At 40.6% G+C, this 16,138-nt stretch overlaps 1 pseudogene; it reads right to left on the bottom strand.

The window, feature by feature from the left end:
- Positions 1 to 235: 235 nt before the first annotated feature.
- LOC101040399 (cell division cycle-associated protein 7 pseudogene) lies at positions 236 to 1,331 on the bottom strand (annotated as a pseudogene).
- Between the last annotated feature and the right edge of the window lie 14,807 nt (positions 1,332 to 16,138).

The following is a 16,138-nucleotide window of genomic DNA, read 5'->3' as shown; positions in this document are numbered from 1 at the left end:
CATGAGGGTTGCTGGGGAATGGAGAAGAAACTGCAGAGAACAAAGTATAACTAGCAAAATACTTTCCGTGACATTACAAAAACACATGCGTCTAGTCAGGTTAACTTGATTGGCGTTTCTTATACAACAGACTGATCACTGAGATTCTTAACTCGGGTTTCAATCAATGACAAAATAAAAAATGTTAACAAGAGAGATTTGAGGAATGGGTGGCAGGCTGTGAATTTTGCAGATATTATGCTTGCATTTCAAATTCCTCTTTCAGACTTTCCATGTAAGCATGCACATTCCCAGGGCCAGGATATTTGGCAAAATACACCAGGATCGTGTATCTCAGTTGCGCATCGTTCATCCTGCTGCTGGCAGAAACTGCAGCTACAGATTCCTCAGCCAGGTGGGCAGTGCCACTAATGCATCCCTGACCTCTTCAGCCTAAGGATTTCTAAGGCAGGAGCTGCAGAACTGGCCTAGAACGCCCTAGCAGTCTGGGTTTCTGCAGTTAGTTTTGGTGTCAATAGTTTTCTGACAGCACTGATAACAAGCAGAGCCCAGGGAATCCTTACATATCTTCTTTGGAGAATTACTGCAGATGGCCTCCAACCCTTCCTCTGTCATTTCTCCCACTGGGTGAATTATATGCAGAAGGGTCATGGATGAGTTGCAGTGATGAATTCTGGGCATGCCATCTTTGTTCATGTAGCCATCCATTGTCTTGCTCTTTCTCACCAACCATGTCCTTACCCTCTTCCTCTTCTTCCTCGTCCTCCGTGAATAGGGCACCAAGGGACCCGGTAAGAAGAGGAGCTCTCTGATCAGGGTTTTCCTGGAAGCAACACCTGGAAATGTACGCCTTGAGGGTGTCCTTGATTGTGAGCTGGAGCCTGGGAGGGAGCATCTTCTAAGGAACAAGCCCGGGAAGCTTTCTAATTCTGACATGCCTTTTCCAGGCATTGCTATATTTTGCTTTATATCGAAAGACTTTGTCTTCAAAAAAGTTATGCCCCCTTTATCTTCGGAATCGGAACTGGAATTGGTCACAGAATTCTCTGAGGTTTGGGGAGGGAGGCTCTGCTTTTTTGCTGGCTGCTTCCCTGGTATTTCTCACTGGAAGCTTCATCGCCAGCCTGAGAGGTCGAGTGTCTGCACTGGGTGCGGGTCCTACGGCCTTTCCAGACTGACTGGGAAGCCTCGTATTTGCAAAATTATCGGCAGCAACGCCATCACAACTGTCATCAGAGCACGACTAGGTTTCCATGGAAATCAATTTCACATGTCTGAAGTCGCCTAAGTTCTTTAATCAGATTCTTTTGCGGCACGTGGTGAGCATCCATGCCGGCGATGGGTGCCCAGTCCGGCTTGGAGTGTGGAGCCATTTTCTTATGCTTGACATTTATTTCTCCAAAATAAGTGATGAACACAGAATATTCTCAGCATTGAGGATTCACCACTAACTCTGTATTCTACTTCAACCCCAGACTTGCTCAGTTACCAAGTCCACACCCCTCTTTGGGTGCACCGGCTGGAATTCCTTACCACATGGTCCTAGATTAAACCACCACCCTCTGCCCTCTGATTTATGCTGGAAGTCATTGAACTAATCTCCCTGAGCCAGGTCCTCACACCCTTAATATCTGGTTTTATAATACTGTTAATTAGTGCAAGTGTTGCGCTGAATATACCACAAATATGAATTCACTTAATCCTCCAAAAATTTAATAGCTGGGTGAGGCGAGAACTATTATTATTCTCATTCTGCCATTGAGGACACAGGTTAAGTGACTCACCCAGGGTCACAGAGTGAGAAAGTGGTGGGGCCAGAATTCAGAGAGTCTGCTTGGCTCCAAAGCTCGTGCCCTTAACCAGCATGCTACGTTGGACCTCCTTTTCTGAAATACTCTTTTTCATGTTGTTTCTTTCCTGCTTCAAATCTATAATGGCTTGATTACCTTTAGGGAGAATTGCAGGCTCTGTGGGCTGATGGAAAGCTGTCCATTAAGCGATCCCACCAATCCAGCTTTGCCTTTCATGCTTCTCATTAGGGCTCCTCTCCTATCACCCAACTCATTTCCTTCCACAGATCTTCCTCAGTGCTGGAAGCTGTGCCTTCATCACCATTCCCAATTTATCTTTGCAGGGCTCTGCTGGGGCCACCTTGAAATAATTTTTTCTTTCTCTGAATTCCTGCAAAATTTGAAGTCTACGTTTGCTAATGTAATAATGGATTAAAATGTGCTTTGGGTTTTTTTTTTTGAAAGCTGTTTCAAAGACTATGTCTTATTAACCGGCTCTAAAAGTTCTTTAAGGCAAGAGCCAGATATTCTAAATAAATCTAAATTTTTCTTATCTCTAACATGACAATTCCTAAACCATTTTCTGATTCTGTAGTTTTGTCATGTTTCTGGCTGTGTTAGAACATGCAGCAAAGTTCTGGGAAGAGATAGATGCTTAATAAATATCTGTAGGTTTGATTCATCCTGAAATCCTGCTGAAATAAACCAAAGATGAGATTTTCTGCCACTTGATTAAGGATTTTGGAAGCATAGAGTCATTGTAGGTTTTCAGCTCCTATTTCCCATCATGGAGAAATGAAAGATAAATTCATTCAGCACAGTCATTTTTATCAGTCACTCAGCATCCCTTTGTAGTTTCAACAGCTTTGTCAACAGCTCAGGGGAGAAGGACTCATTATTCTTTGACCAGTGAAGGCCTTTATTACACCAGGAAGGTGCGTCAGACTTAAGGCAGCCCAATCCCAGGAGGTGACCTGGAAAAATGGGTAGGATTAAGTAGGTGGGCTGGCCAGGAGGTGAGCCTATTTGATTGGCTGCCTCCAGAATTAGATTATTGGATGAGTAGGAGAGTGGCCAATGGGAAACAAATAAGGAATGCAAGAGAGATGCCATTTTGAGGTAGACCCAGAGGTAGAGGGAGACAGAGAGAGACAGAAAGATTCAGAATAGGGAGGATAGCCATTCTGAGAGCTACATTCACTGTAGCTTTTTTTCTGGTTCTGGTCCTTGCATTTTCTTTGGATATACATTAATCTTATCATTAAATTCATATAATTAGCCATATGATAGGTTATCTGCCATCACAAACAGCCCTTTGCATTAAAAACAAAGTCATGTTTCCCTTAGAGATACCCGTTCAGCATCTTGTATCTTCAATTAATTGTAGTTCAAGGAGAGAAAATTTTATTAGATGTTTTCTTTTTCTTTTAAACTTGAGAATTTTAGGATAAGACTTCAAAGACTCTTACAGAAGGAAAAATACCACAACTCAGGCATTATAAAGAAAAAAGGATTTAAAACAAAAAAACAAAAAAACAGTATCTTATGCAATTAGGAGCCAGGTGAACTTAATTACCACGTGAATAATTCAGAGAGGCAAATTAACTGTAATGAAAACAATTTTGGTCTGTGGTGGACCTTTATATTCATGCAACTCAAGTTAAATGTGACATGACCCTGGGACAGTTAATTTCAGGTTCTGAAATCTGGTTGTTGCATTCAGCAAATATTTATTGACCACTTTCTGTGTGTCTTTACCCTAAATTACCCTAAAGTATTTTGGAAATGTAGTGTTCTTACTGCCTTGCTTCTGTTCACCCGTTTCCACTGGGGCAGGCCTACAAGCCTTCCTTTCGACTGTGCTTTCCCTTCATCCTATTCATCTTCCCTGCAACCCTTCCAGTTTCCACACCAGAGGACAGAAGAAAGAAGTATCAAGATGGCAGGAATATGACTTGTCACTTTCAGGCAGAGTTGAAGCTGCACGGCAGTGCTCCAGTGAATTGAATTTAATAGTATCTATGGTGGGGATTCCTTGTAACAGGCTTCATGCCAGAGCCTTCAAGGAATGCAAAGAAACTAGAACACTACAGTGTTTTCAAATAATATCTTACCAGATGGTCTTCCCTTCACTGGACTACAGGTGTGCTCACAAATCATTGGAATTCTAAACACAGGACGTGTGCTTTAACAATGGCCCAAAGAGCGGCAAGAGGACAGATGAGGGGCAGACATGGAAAAGGATCCCTGAAGGTAAAAAAAAAATTTCAGGTGGATCTCTGAGTCAAAAGGCAGACTCTTCAAGTTCAGGGTCAAGTCAGGTAGGAGGAGGTACACAAGGGAAAACAGGGTGAGTGTCTGGAGGCAGAGAAGTACAGGCACAAATAAGCAAGTGCGTGTTTTATAAAATTTGAAGATCTTTGGATGGGCAAACACAGCACACTGATGCATGATGAGAGGCAGTATTCTTGGTTACTTACAGCCTGAAGTTAGATGAGGCTGCCACACAGGCCCACGCACACGGTTGTACTAGGGGACAAGCTAACAGCAACCAGGAGCTACAAACAGTAGCTTATGTATGGTAAATGGGGTGGGGGTAGTTCAGTTTAAGGGGATTTCTAGAGATTGGCTAATTTGAATAATTACTTACACAGCTCTGGAGCATAGAGGCTGTTCCCAGTTGTTTAGTACCTGGTCCAGGAGTGCGAATGCTCCTTAAATGGGGGGCCTTTGTGGGATTATTCTTCATGGTCCCAAAAAGTAGGAACCTGATACGAGTGTTTTTTTTTTGTTTGTTCTTGTTTTTTCTTTTTGTTGTTGTTGTTGTTGTTATTGTTGTTGTTGGGGGAGAGGAGGCTTAGCAAATTGCCCTCAAAAGGAATTGAGAATTTCTAGCCATGACCTTAAAACTGGGTCAACACAGCCCTTGTGAAATATTACATTTCAGAGTATGTAAGTGGACTGTATTTAGCTTGGGGGTGGATAGGTAGGAAGGCATGGGTTAGGGCATTAGGTTATAAAATTACATTGAAACCAGATCTTGGGGACCCCTGGATCTCCTGGTAATAAGTGCTGCACCCACAGTAGTAGAAAAATGCCATCTTTTGAGGAAATAAAGATGTCATGGGAGTATATAAATAAAGAGATGTGCTATATTTACCAATAATTTCTTACAACATTTACCTTAATAATGGGTAAATTAGGGATGCAAACATTATATGGGATTCTCTAACCCCAGAGAACATTATTTGATCAATGAAGACAGAAAATGTTAAAGCAATAGTGTAACAAATTGTAGACATTATGACTACTATATTCTTGTGTTGAGATACAGTTTTAAGGAGAGAAATTCTTATCTGAGAGTCTCACAACTTATTTCTGAATGTGGAAATCATATTTAGCAAATGGAAAAACTGTTCACTTAATTTTGGTGGTCCTGTTTGAAAATTAGCACGTTAAAGTCCATTGAGTATCCACATTTCTAGATAAAGTTGTGAAATAATTCTCAAAGGCAAAATGAAGTTCTGGAAAATCTGGAAGGTATTGATTAATGCTAATATTTATTCTAAGAAGATGAAATGTAAATTTTAGTGCAACTGAAGCATATGTCAAAGGCATAATGATGCACCATCCAAATATCTCCATTCTGGACCAACATATGCTCATTCCCTCAACTGCTGCAGATGACTTTTAAGTGAGCCTCTCTGAAGGACTTGTCCTTGGCCTAAGGGAGCTGCCTCAACCAATGTTAGACCCCTGTTCAGAGGCAATTCCCATCCAATGACTGGTTGCTGCTTGTCCCCTCTGCCTCATTTAGGGATATGATGGCCAATATGATGGGTCAAGTTGACTGGGTCACAGGGTGATGAGATACTGGATTAAGCATTTTCTTTTCTGGGTGTGTGAGGGAGGGTGTTTCAGGATAAGAATAGCATTTAAATGTGTGGACCCAGTAAAGTAGATTGTCCTTTCCAACATGCGTGGGCACTAATCCAATCCATTGAGAGCCTGAGTAGAACACCAAGGTAGAGGAGGGAAGAATTCTCTTTCTCTGTGCCCAACTGCTTTTAACTGGGATGCCAGTCTTCTCCTGCTCTAAGATGAGAACTTACACCATCAGCTCTCCAGGTTCTCAAGCCTTCAGACTAGGACTGTGAAACTGCTTTTTAAAAATTACATCAGTGAGAAAAGAGCAAAAGAGATCTGATGTAACCAACCCCAATCTTGCTTTTTACCTCCAGATTGACCTAATCATTCTTGGGCTTAGGCCAAGCTAAATTTAGGAGACATTTAGTTTACAGTTTAAACAGTAATAGCCCTTCCCCAAAACTAAACTGCCTTTGTAAAGCTAATGAAAGACCACCAAGTTGGGAGGATGTGAAGAGCCTGAATCCTGCTGAAGTGTAGACATAAATAAATGATGATCAACCATTATTCTGGAGGTTGCACGAGACACAACTTCCCCAAGTACTCCTGCAGATAATAACATCACTATTGTAGAATCTAAAATTGGCCTTTTGAGATGTCCTTTCAGGTTTTTGCATTTTTGACAATGACGGCTCCACGCAGCCCAGCCAACAAGTCTTGTGGCCCCATTCAGAAGAGGACCAATTTTCACTCCCACACTCCCTTGTCCACCAAACTACCCTTGAAAAACTCTAGACTCTGAATTTTTGGCAAGATTGATTTGAGTAATAACTCAGTGTCTACCATGTGGCATGGCTGGCCTCATGTCAGTTAAACTCTTTCTTTATTGCAGTGCTATGATCTCAGTGAATTGGTTTACTCTGTGCAATGGACAGGAAGGACCTATGAGGCAGTTAAAACTGGGTATTGTAGCATCGGCTCTTCTGAATTTCCAGCTTGCAGGCGGTAGATTGCAGGATTTCTCAGCCTCCATAGTCACATAAGACAATTCCTGTAATAAAACCAACTAACACACTCACTCACACACACACTCTCTCTCTCTCCTCTCTCTCTCTCTCTCTCTCTCTCTGTGTGTGTGTGTGTGTATTTTTTTTTCCTACTTCCATTGCTCCTGGTGAAATGGTCTAAACCTCTGTTGATTTCATCCCACCCCCTGCCTCTTTCTGCTTTTCTTCCTGTGCTCAGCCTGCCTCATTCACTCTTCTTAGATCAAAAGTCCCCAAAGCACTCCTCAGTGAACTCTGCACTGTAATCTCCATATTACAGTTTATTTCACAGGGAATTCAACCTGTGGCATTTTGTATTAATAGAATGACTAATTTCAGAAAAAAATGAATGTCTTCTATAGGACTAAATCTCCTTTTATTCCAAATTGAAAGATGAGTCATGAAAGGAAGAACATGTATAAGTTTTTCAAAGTTTTATCTATCCTTTAAAATAGAAAAGTTCCAATGGTTTTTGAATTACTGCAGACCATAGAAAAGGAACAAAAGCTTCCTGACTCTATAATGTTAGCGTAGCTTTAATACTAAAAGTTGATCAATATATTACAAAGAAAAGACAAAAGTAGTTTCCTATGTGAATATAATTACAAAAATTCTGCATAATATGTAGCCTCCAATTCCAGCTGCGTAGTAAGAGAACAGTGTAACATGACCTAGTAGACTTTATTCTAAGACCATAAGGATGATTCAATATTAGGAATCTATCAATGTAATTTATTACCTCAACAAATTAAACTTTAAAAGCTGATGATTATATCAATAGATGCCTAAAAGGCATTATAAAATTCAAAAGTTATATCTAATAAAAATTCCAAGTAATTCAGAAATAATGAACTATTTATATGTGATAAATTCAATAATAATCATGATTTTAAAACCTATGAAATGCTGGAGCTATTTCCATTAAAATGAGAGCTGATTTCTCATTAAACTTAATGTGTAGTGACACTGACCACACCTTTGAACCCCCACTGGTCTAGAACATCCCCCCAATGTAGCAAGTACAAGAATGAAGTTAAACATCCTTGTCTCATTTGATTGTGACTTCCTAGAGGCAGGTATATGCCTTACAAATTTTTGTATCCTTAGTTTCTGACACAATTTCTGGCAGAAAAAATTTCTTGAAGATGTGAACAATTTAATACCTAGAAAGTACAAAAGAAAGTACAATGGAGTTTTGTACTTTAGAAGAGGCCATTTTTACTTTCTCACAAGAGGATTGTGTCACTTTGATTTATATATGAGATGCTAAGCATAATTTGCAAAGACTATTTCCAAAAATGCAATGAAATATTATATCTGCATTGGGGTTCAAAGAGTGGTGAGCCCAAACATTTTCATTTTTTAAATGATGTTGTGTTTTTGTGAGATTTAAAAATCTGTTTTGTTATGATAATTTTTAAGCTTTTTATAATTTTCCTAGGTTTATCCATTATGTTTAGACATTGAGCTGTGAATTGCTAAGAAATAAAGTAATGTAAGTTACTTAGCTTAAAATTATACACCTTAGAAACCATGAGATTAAAAATCAACAAACAGGCTGGGTGGGGTGGCTCATACCTGTAATCCCAGCACTTGGGGAGGCTAAGGTGGGTGGATCACCTGAGGTCAGGAGTTTGAGACCAGCCAGGCTAACATGATGAAACCCTGTGTCTACTAATACAAAAATTCGCTGGGCATGGTGGCAGGTGCCTGTAATCCCAGCTACTCGGGAGACTGAGGCAGGAGAATCACTTGAACCCAGGAGGTAGAACTTGGAATAAGCCAAGACCATGCCACTGCACTCCAACTTGGGTGACAGAGACTCCATCTCAGAAAACAAAACAGAAACAAACAAGTGGCAACTCAAAAATGACTTGAGAAATACTTCTCTAAAAGGAATTTTAGTTTCATTTCATTCTCACATTCTAAAACTAAAATTTCTTTAAATATGTTTTTCTTTCAAAATTGCTATTTAAATAGAGGGATGTCCATACTTTTAACTTCTCCGGAACCCTGAGTTATTTCACTTGGTACCGATAGGCCCAGTTCCTCTGCCTGCACCTGTATGCTACATCATCAGAAGGATGGTCCCACTGCTTTGCCTTTCTCTCGAGACTATAGATTTATTACCCACGGAACACAGAGGGTGGATGTTCTGGATTCCACCCGGGAAGGGTTGCCCACCCATGAGGAAACCCACTTACTTATTTAACAAGTGTTTATGAAGCTCATAAGCTAGGGTGAGTACAGAGTGAAAGGACATAGACCCCACGTGGGAATTTATAGTCTGGCACTGTTCTCCTTGTTCCCTCTCGCTGTCCTTTTCCTTCTTATACTATGTGTTTCTCAAGGATGTCCTTTGGGGGTAGCAAGGAAACAAAAAGCCACGTTCTTATAGATAACCAATCTAATCACTCTAAGGGGTGATATAAAGAAGTAAACATGTACTATTGTTTATCCCTCTCTCATTATCTACGTACTTACCTACCTACCTACCTAGGTATTGCATCTATTGTATGTGTGTATGTATGTATCTATTATCATTTACCTACCTGCCTACCTACCTAGCATATCTATTGCATCTCTATCTACCTACTTACTATTACATCTATTGCCTATCTATTTTTGATCTGGCTAGCCTTTTTTATATATATATATAATATATATAAAATATATAAAAAATATATATATAATATATAATATATATAATATATATATTATATATCTGTAATATACACACATACACATACACACACATATATTGCATTTTAGGTTTTGGGGTACATGTGAAGAACATGAAGGATTGTTGCATAGGTACATACATGGCAATGTGGTTTGCTGCCTTCCTCCCCATCACCTACATCTGGCATTTCTCCCCATTTTATCCCTCCCCAACTCCCCATCCCCCACTGTCCCTCCCCTAGATCCCCCCTAACAGACCTCAGTGTGTGATGCTCCCCTCCCTGTGTCCATGCATTCTCATTGTTTAACACCCGCCTGTGAGTGAGAACATGTGGTGTTTGGTTTTCTGTTCTTGTGTCAGTTTGCTGAGAATGATGGTTTCCAGGTTCATCCATGTCCTTACAAAGGACATGAACTCATCATTTTTTATGGCTGCATAGTATTCCATGGTGTATATGTGCCCCATTTTCCCTGTCCAGTCTATATTTTACAAAGCCACTTGGAAGGGCTTTGGGCTTTCACAGGCCATGGAATTGGCAGCAGGGGAGGGGAGTGGTGGTGGATGGCAGCAGTTTCGCTTATGGATTGAGGGCAAGGGAGGTTTCTAAGTGATGCCTGACTTACAGAAAAGAAGGATTGAGAATTGAGAATTGTCTGTGAGATTTAGCCACTGGATGGTGCTACTTATTCTGGAGAGAGCAGTTTAAGAAAGTGATGCGGGCAGAGGAATAAGGCAGTGCATCCATTCAGAAGTGAGTGGATTAGTTTGATGAAAATTTTTAAGAAAGTTTGGCTTGGAAAGGCTGGAAAGATAGGAAAAGGGAGGCCAGTATAAGCAGGAGGATTATTTTATGATGAGAGACATTTGAGCAAGTTTCAATGTTGGTGAGAAGGAAGCTTATCTCAGAGGCTGTCCATCCACCCAGGGTAGTGTAATTATTGTCTCTTGAAATAAAGGCAATACCTTCTTATCAAATTTGCCTTCCTGGTTCTTTAATCTATGTTCTTGTTGTTATTTAGATTTAAAGAATACAGTCAAGATATAAAAAGCATAGCCTGTTGAGAGATTTAAATTCGCATCTTGTGCTTTAAAGAGGAGTATTAAATTGCTGTGTTTATGAACTGAAATCTAATCTGTGTTATATAGTCCCTCGTATTTTCTTCTTGAATGGAGAGAAACATCTTACTGGCATATCATCACTCTTCAATAGCTGGAGGTGTCATCAAAACTTGAGATAATTACCCTTAACAGGAATAAATGAATTTTGAATGCATAGGCTCCCACCTCTTAAAGCAGAGCAAAAGAGGTTAACAAGGCAGGGTGACTCCTGGCTGGAGGAGCACACGTAAGTCATTCTTAATTGGAGGTTTCACCTTTGTTCCCCTGAGTAGCTGCCAAAGAACTTTCTACCTGTGACTTGAGATAAATGATCAAGTCAGGGTAATGTTGGCATCTCTAAGATGAAATGCTGGGCTGTTCCTTTGAAATCCTAAAAGGGATGGTGGTGATTAAAGATATATATATTTTTTACAACCTAGTGAAAAAGAGTTAAGATGTACTGAAGAAAGAGGCGAGATTCAAGAAAGTTGACACTGACACCTGTGGTTCTGGGAAGCTGTGTTTGCTTTTCTTTTCTTATTAATGCTAGAGGGAGGCTGATTTGGAAGACACGTCATAAGGAGAAGTGTAGAGTATGAATCAGCATCAGTTCTGTTCTGGAAAGAACAAAGAAAGGGAAGCCTGGAAAGTCATATGAGTACACTCACTGTCTTCCAGAACAATCTCGTCCGCTCCTCAAGGGAGGAGACTAAAGTCCATGCTTTTTTGTGGCTCTGATCTCAGTAGCTGTACGTTGAGCATGATCATATGACATCATAGAAACAGCTTTCTGCAGAAAGCCTGGGTCTGAAGTTATAGGTCTAGTCTATTCAACAACTCATTTGTTGAATCTGGGCAAGTCTTGACTGTTCAGAACCTCCTTTTCCTCTGTATCTAAAATGGTAGAAATCACATGACCACTGGGATTTTTGTCCATTCTAGGATTCTGAGCATTTAGAAAGAGGAACAAAGGAATGTGTGTTTATACATAAAAAAGAAAATAGCTTCTTGTGTGTTTTGCTTTGGGAATTATATGTGCCATTTGATTATATGGGAAGAGGAAGAATGGGTGTGAATCCCGACATCGTGGGTTGGCATATTCAGTTAATAATATTCTTATATAAAAACTTGAATAAACACTTATTATACACTTGCTTTCACCCCAAATATTTGGTTTCCAATTTCTTAATCTTCTGGAATGCTGGAAATTACTTTTGGCATTTTCATCATTCCTGGGGTACAACTGTATGCTATTTGAAATGAAAATAATTCCAGCCTCAAAATAACACAGTTCCTGCTAATCAACTCAAAGTCTTCCAAGTCACACAGACTATCAGAAGCCAGAACCCATTTTTCTGGACAGGGATTGTATTTGTTCAGTCCATGAGATTAAGATCAAACTTGGATATTACTCTACAGGTCCTAGACTTTGGAAAACACACAAAGAATACCCTGATGGCATGAGATGTTTTCTGAATAACAAACTCTATCAACATTTCCTTAGGAAGCACATTTTGTTCTGTGAATAAATTAGGTAGGTCATAGGTATATTTCCAGGAACTTATTTTTATCTTTGAATTCTCATGCTTAGTGTGGAGCATGGTACATATTTAGCATGTAAAAATGTTTGTTGAATATATGAATGAATGCATACGTAAATGGAATTTGAAAGAGACTGTGAGATCTATCATCAGAAAATTTTCTAATTAAAATTTAATCATTGCTATCAATTTTGATCTATTATGTATATAAAAGGATGGACAGTTAATGAATTTCTGAGTAGATTCTTCTGAATTTGTCTTGAGATACAGCTTTATTAACTTTGAAAGGCTTTTAATGGCATCTGTCTTGCTTAAAAAAAAATCAAGAAATAAGAGAAGCAGCCTGGCTGGTTATCCAGTTGTCTATGCTTCCGTCAAGGAATGGCTTCCCAAATGAGGCAGAATGTAGCTGAGAGGAGTCTGTCCATCAAAACCTTCCTGAGTCCATGATGATTATATTTGAATTGTGGGCACACTTCTATAAGAAGGGAGATCTGGAATAGAAAAGGGTTGATTAAAGCAAGGTATGATCACTTTTGACACTGAGAGGACCCTCACTGAGATGAGTAGGAATGTGCTAACTATTCATTTATTATTCTGGTCCAGGATTAAAACTGAGTAGAGACATTCCTATTTCTCTCCTGTTGGCTGCAACTTGGCAATATCTAATTCTGATCAACTGTTTTCCTTTTTGGTTAAGACAGTTTTTCCTGGCGGTGTTGCCTGTGGGAAACAAGATCCACCATTCAGGGCTAATGTTGAGGCTTCCTCTTATCATTATGTCTGCTCATGAATCTGGTAATGTGTACGCTACAAAAGACTACTAAGCTGGGACCAAATGCCCAACTGAGCTCTTTACATCTTGCCAGTTAACATTTGTAGGCTGAAAGATCATTCCATGTCTGTTTGATCCACATATTTATTAGAGGAGCAAGGTGCTAATTTTTTTTTTTTCAAAAAAATAATTGTGGAACACCAGGACTGACCAACCAATCCAGTATCTTTATTTTATGATGAGACACTGAGGCCTGGAGAGGTAAAGTTACTTGGCCAAGGACACTATGAGGTAGAACTAGAATTCAGGTCTCCCTGATACTTTTGAAATTTGTAACAGCTTATGTTGCCTCATCTTAGAAAATTCCATACAATTTTCTATACAAGTTCTACTTGTATAGAAAAGTATAGAACTTGGGAAAAGTTCTATATATGTATTAAGGCTTTACTTGAGGTAGAAAATAGTATTTTGAAGAGCTCTCAATGTATAACTATTCCTACTTTAAGATTTCTAGTCATAAGCTCACAGAGCTCAGGACACTTTGTTTCTTAGACTCTGACCCTAGGTCTTAAATGCAACAACTCATCCATATATCGCAGGGACAGAAGCAAACCTCCCCATTCCCTGCCAGATTCTGAAGCTTACAGACTTACAAGTCTGCAGATAAACTTCAGGGCATCAAACCAGTTTGCATCATATTTAATTCTCAACCAGCTGATCATGATCTTGGTGAGAGGCAAAAAGCTTTGACTTCAGAGCAGGCCCTCACATGCTGGGTCTCAAACACTAGGACTGCAGGGCAATGGGCTATTAACATGAACACGGATACTAGGACTGGATGACAGAGGGCTGTTAGTGTGATCACCTGAATTAGGACTGGATGACTGTGGGCTGTTAGTGTGATCACCTGAACTAGGACTGGATGACTGTGGGCTGTTAGTATGATTACCCACACTAGGACTGGATGACTGTGGGCTGTTAGTGTGAACACCTACACTGAGACTGGATGACTGTGGGCTGTTAGTGTGATCACCTGAACTAGGACTGGATGACTGTGGGCTGTTAGTGTGATTACCTACACTAGGACTGGATGACTGTGGGCTGTTAGTGTGAACACCTACACTAAGACTGGATGACTGTGGGTTGTTAGTGTGATCACCTGAACTAGGACTGGATGAATGTGGGCTGTTAGTGTGATTACCCACACTAGGACTGGATGACTGTGGGCTGTTAGTGTGAACACCTACACTAAGACTGGATGACTGTGGGCTGTTAGTGTGATCACCTGAACTAGGACTGGATGACTGTGGGCTGTTAGTGTGATTACCTACACTAGGACTGGATGACTGTGGGCTGTTAGTGTGAACACCTACACTAAGACTGGATGACTGTGGGTTGTTAGTGTGATCACCTGAACTAGGACTGGATGAATGTGGGCTGTTAGTGTGATTACCCACACTAGGACTGGATGACTGTGGGCTGTTAGTGTGAACACCTACACTAAGACTGGATGACTGTGGGCTGTTAGTGTAAACACCTGAACTAGGACTGGATGACTGTGGGCTGTTAGTGTGAACACCTACACTAAGACTGGATGACTGTGGGCTGTTAGTGTGAACACCTACACTAAGACTGGATGACTGTGGGTTGTTAGTGTGATCACCTGAACTAGGACTGGATGAATGTGGGCTGTTAGTGTGATTACCCACACTAGGACTGGATGACTGTGGGCTGTTAGTGTGAACACCTACACTAAGACTGGATGACTGTGGGCTGTTAGTGTAAACACCTGAACTAGGACTGGATGACTGTGGGCTGTTAGTGTGAACACCTACACTAAGACTGGATGACTGTGGGCTGTTAGTGTGAACACCTACACTAAGACTGGATGACTGTGGGCTGTTAGTGTGATCACCTGAACTAGGACTGGATGACTGTGGGCTGTTAGTGTGATTACCCACACTAGGACTGGATGACAGTGGGCTGTTAGTGTGATCACCTGAACTAGGACTGGATGACTGTGGGCTGTTAGTGTGATCACCTGAACTAGGACTGGATGACTGTGGGCTGTTAGTGTGATTACCTACACTAGGACTGGATGACTGTGGGCTGTTAGTGTGAACACCAGCACTAGGACTAGATGACTGTGGACTGTTAGTGTGAACCCCTCCACTAGGACTGGATGACTGTGGGCTGTTAGTGTGAACACCCACAATAGGACTGGATGACTGTGGGCTATTAGTGTGATCACCTGAACTAGGACTGGATGACTGTGGGCTTAGTGTGAACACCAGCACTAGGACTGGATGACTGTGGGCTGTTAGTGCGATCACCTGAACTAGGACTGGATGACTGTGGGCTGTTAGTGTGAACACCCACACTAGGACTGGATGACTGTGGGCTGTTAGCATGATCACCAGCAGTAGCCATGCCCAGTCTCAGCATTTCCTGTGGGAGCAGGCTTTTGCTTTCCAGCCATACTCTCCCAGCATGGCAGGGAGGCATATATTAAAGTGGTGAAGGTGCCCAGAGCCTTTGAAGCCACCTTGGGTCCATTGCCAATTATTTCTTCTTTTTATATTTCATCTGTACAGTTTCTTCATCTGTATATAGGGATACAATTTGTGTGTAAAATGTAAGGATATATGGAATGAGAAGCAGGATTATCAAAAATAGACTTGAGTGATGATCTGAGACTGACTGGTGCAAGATAGCTGAAACTGAGAGCCATTGCCTTCACCCCAGCTGGGATAAGGTAGCATCTCCGATCCCCAAATTTTATGATTGGTGACTTCCTCCTCCCACTAGTTGGGGCTACGACATCCTAAGGGCTGCTGAAGTCTTTAGCATTGGGTAGCTGCCTTTTCCAGCAGTTGATGTGAATATTCAGACTTACCAAGCAATGCTTCTGGTGTTTACTCCAAACTCTCAGATTATTAGATTGTTGTGAAGATGAAATACATTGATACGTAAAAACAGCTGAGGATAACGCTTGGCGTTCTTAGCTCTCAAATGGGCATTATCACCCAATTTAAAGGACCCTAATGAGATAACAGACATAAAAGCCCCATGTCAACATAACACATATGTCAACTATAAAGCATGTATATATATTAGCTATTATGATTATTAGGTATATCTACCTTTTGTTCCATAATGTCATCTTCATCCAACCCGAGGTATGAAAAGAAATAACGGTCATATCAGTATTTATTGGAGAATGAAAAGAAATGAGGTATAAATAACAGTGACCAGTAAGGCAGGCAAACTTATTTTAACTTTTTTTTCCTCCAAGTATTAACACCTTTATTTTTGAAAGGGTCTACAAGAATTGGAAG

This window comes from Saimiri boliviensis, chromosome 2 (assembly GCF_048565385.1).
Source record: "Saimiri boliviensis isolate mSaiBol1 chromosome 2, mSaiBol1.pri, whole genome shotgun sequence".
NCBI classification, from domain to species: Eukaryota; Metazoa; Chordata; class Mammalia; order Primates; family Cebidae; genus Saimiri; species Saimiri boliviensis.
This window is presented reverse-complemented; position numbering and strand designations above follow the sequence as displayed.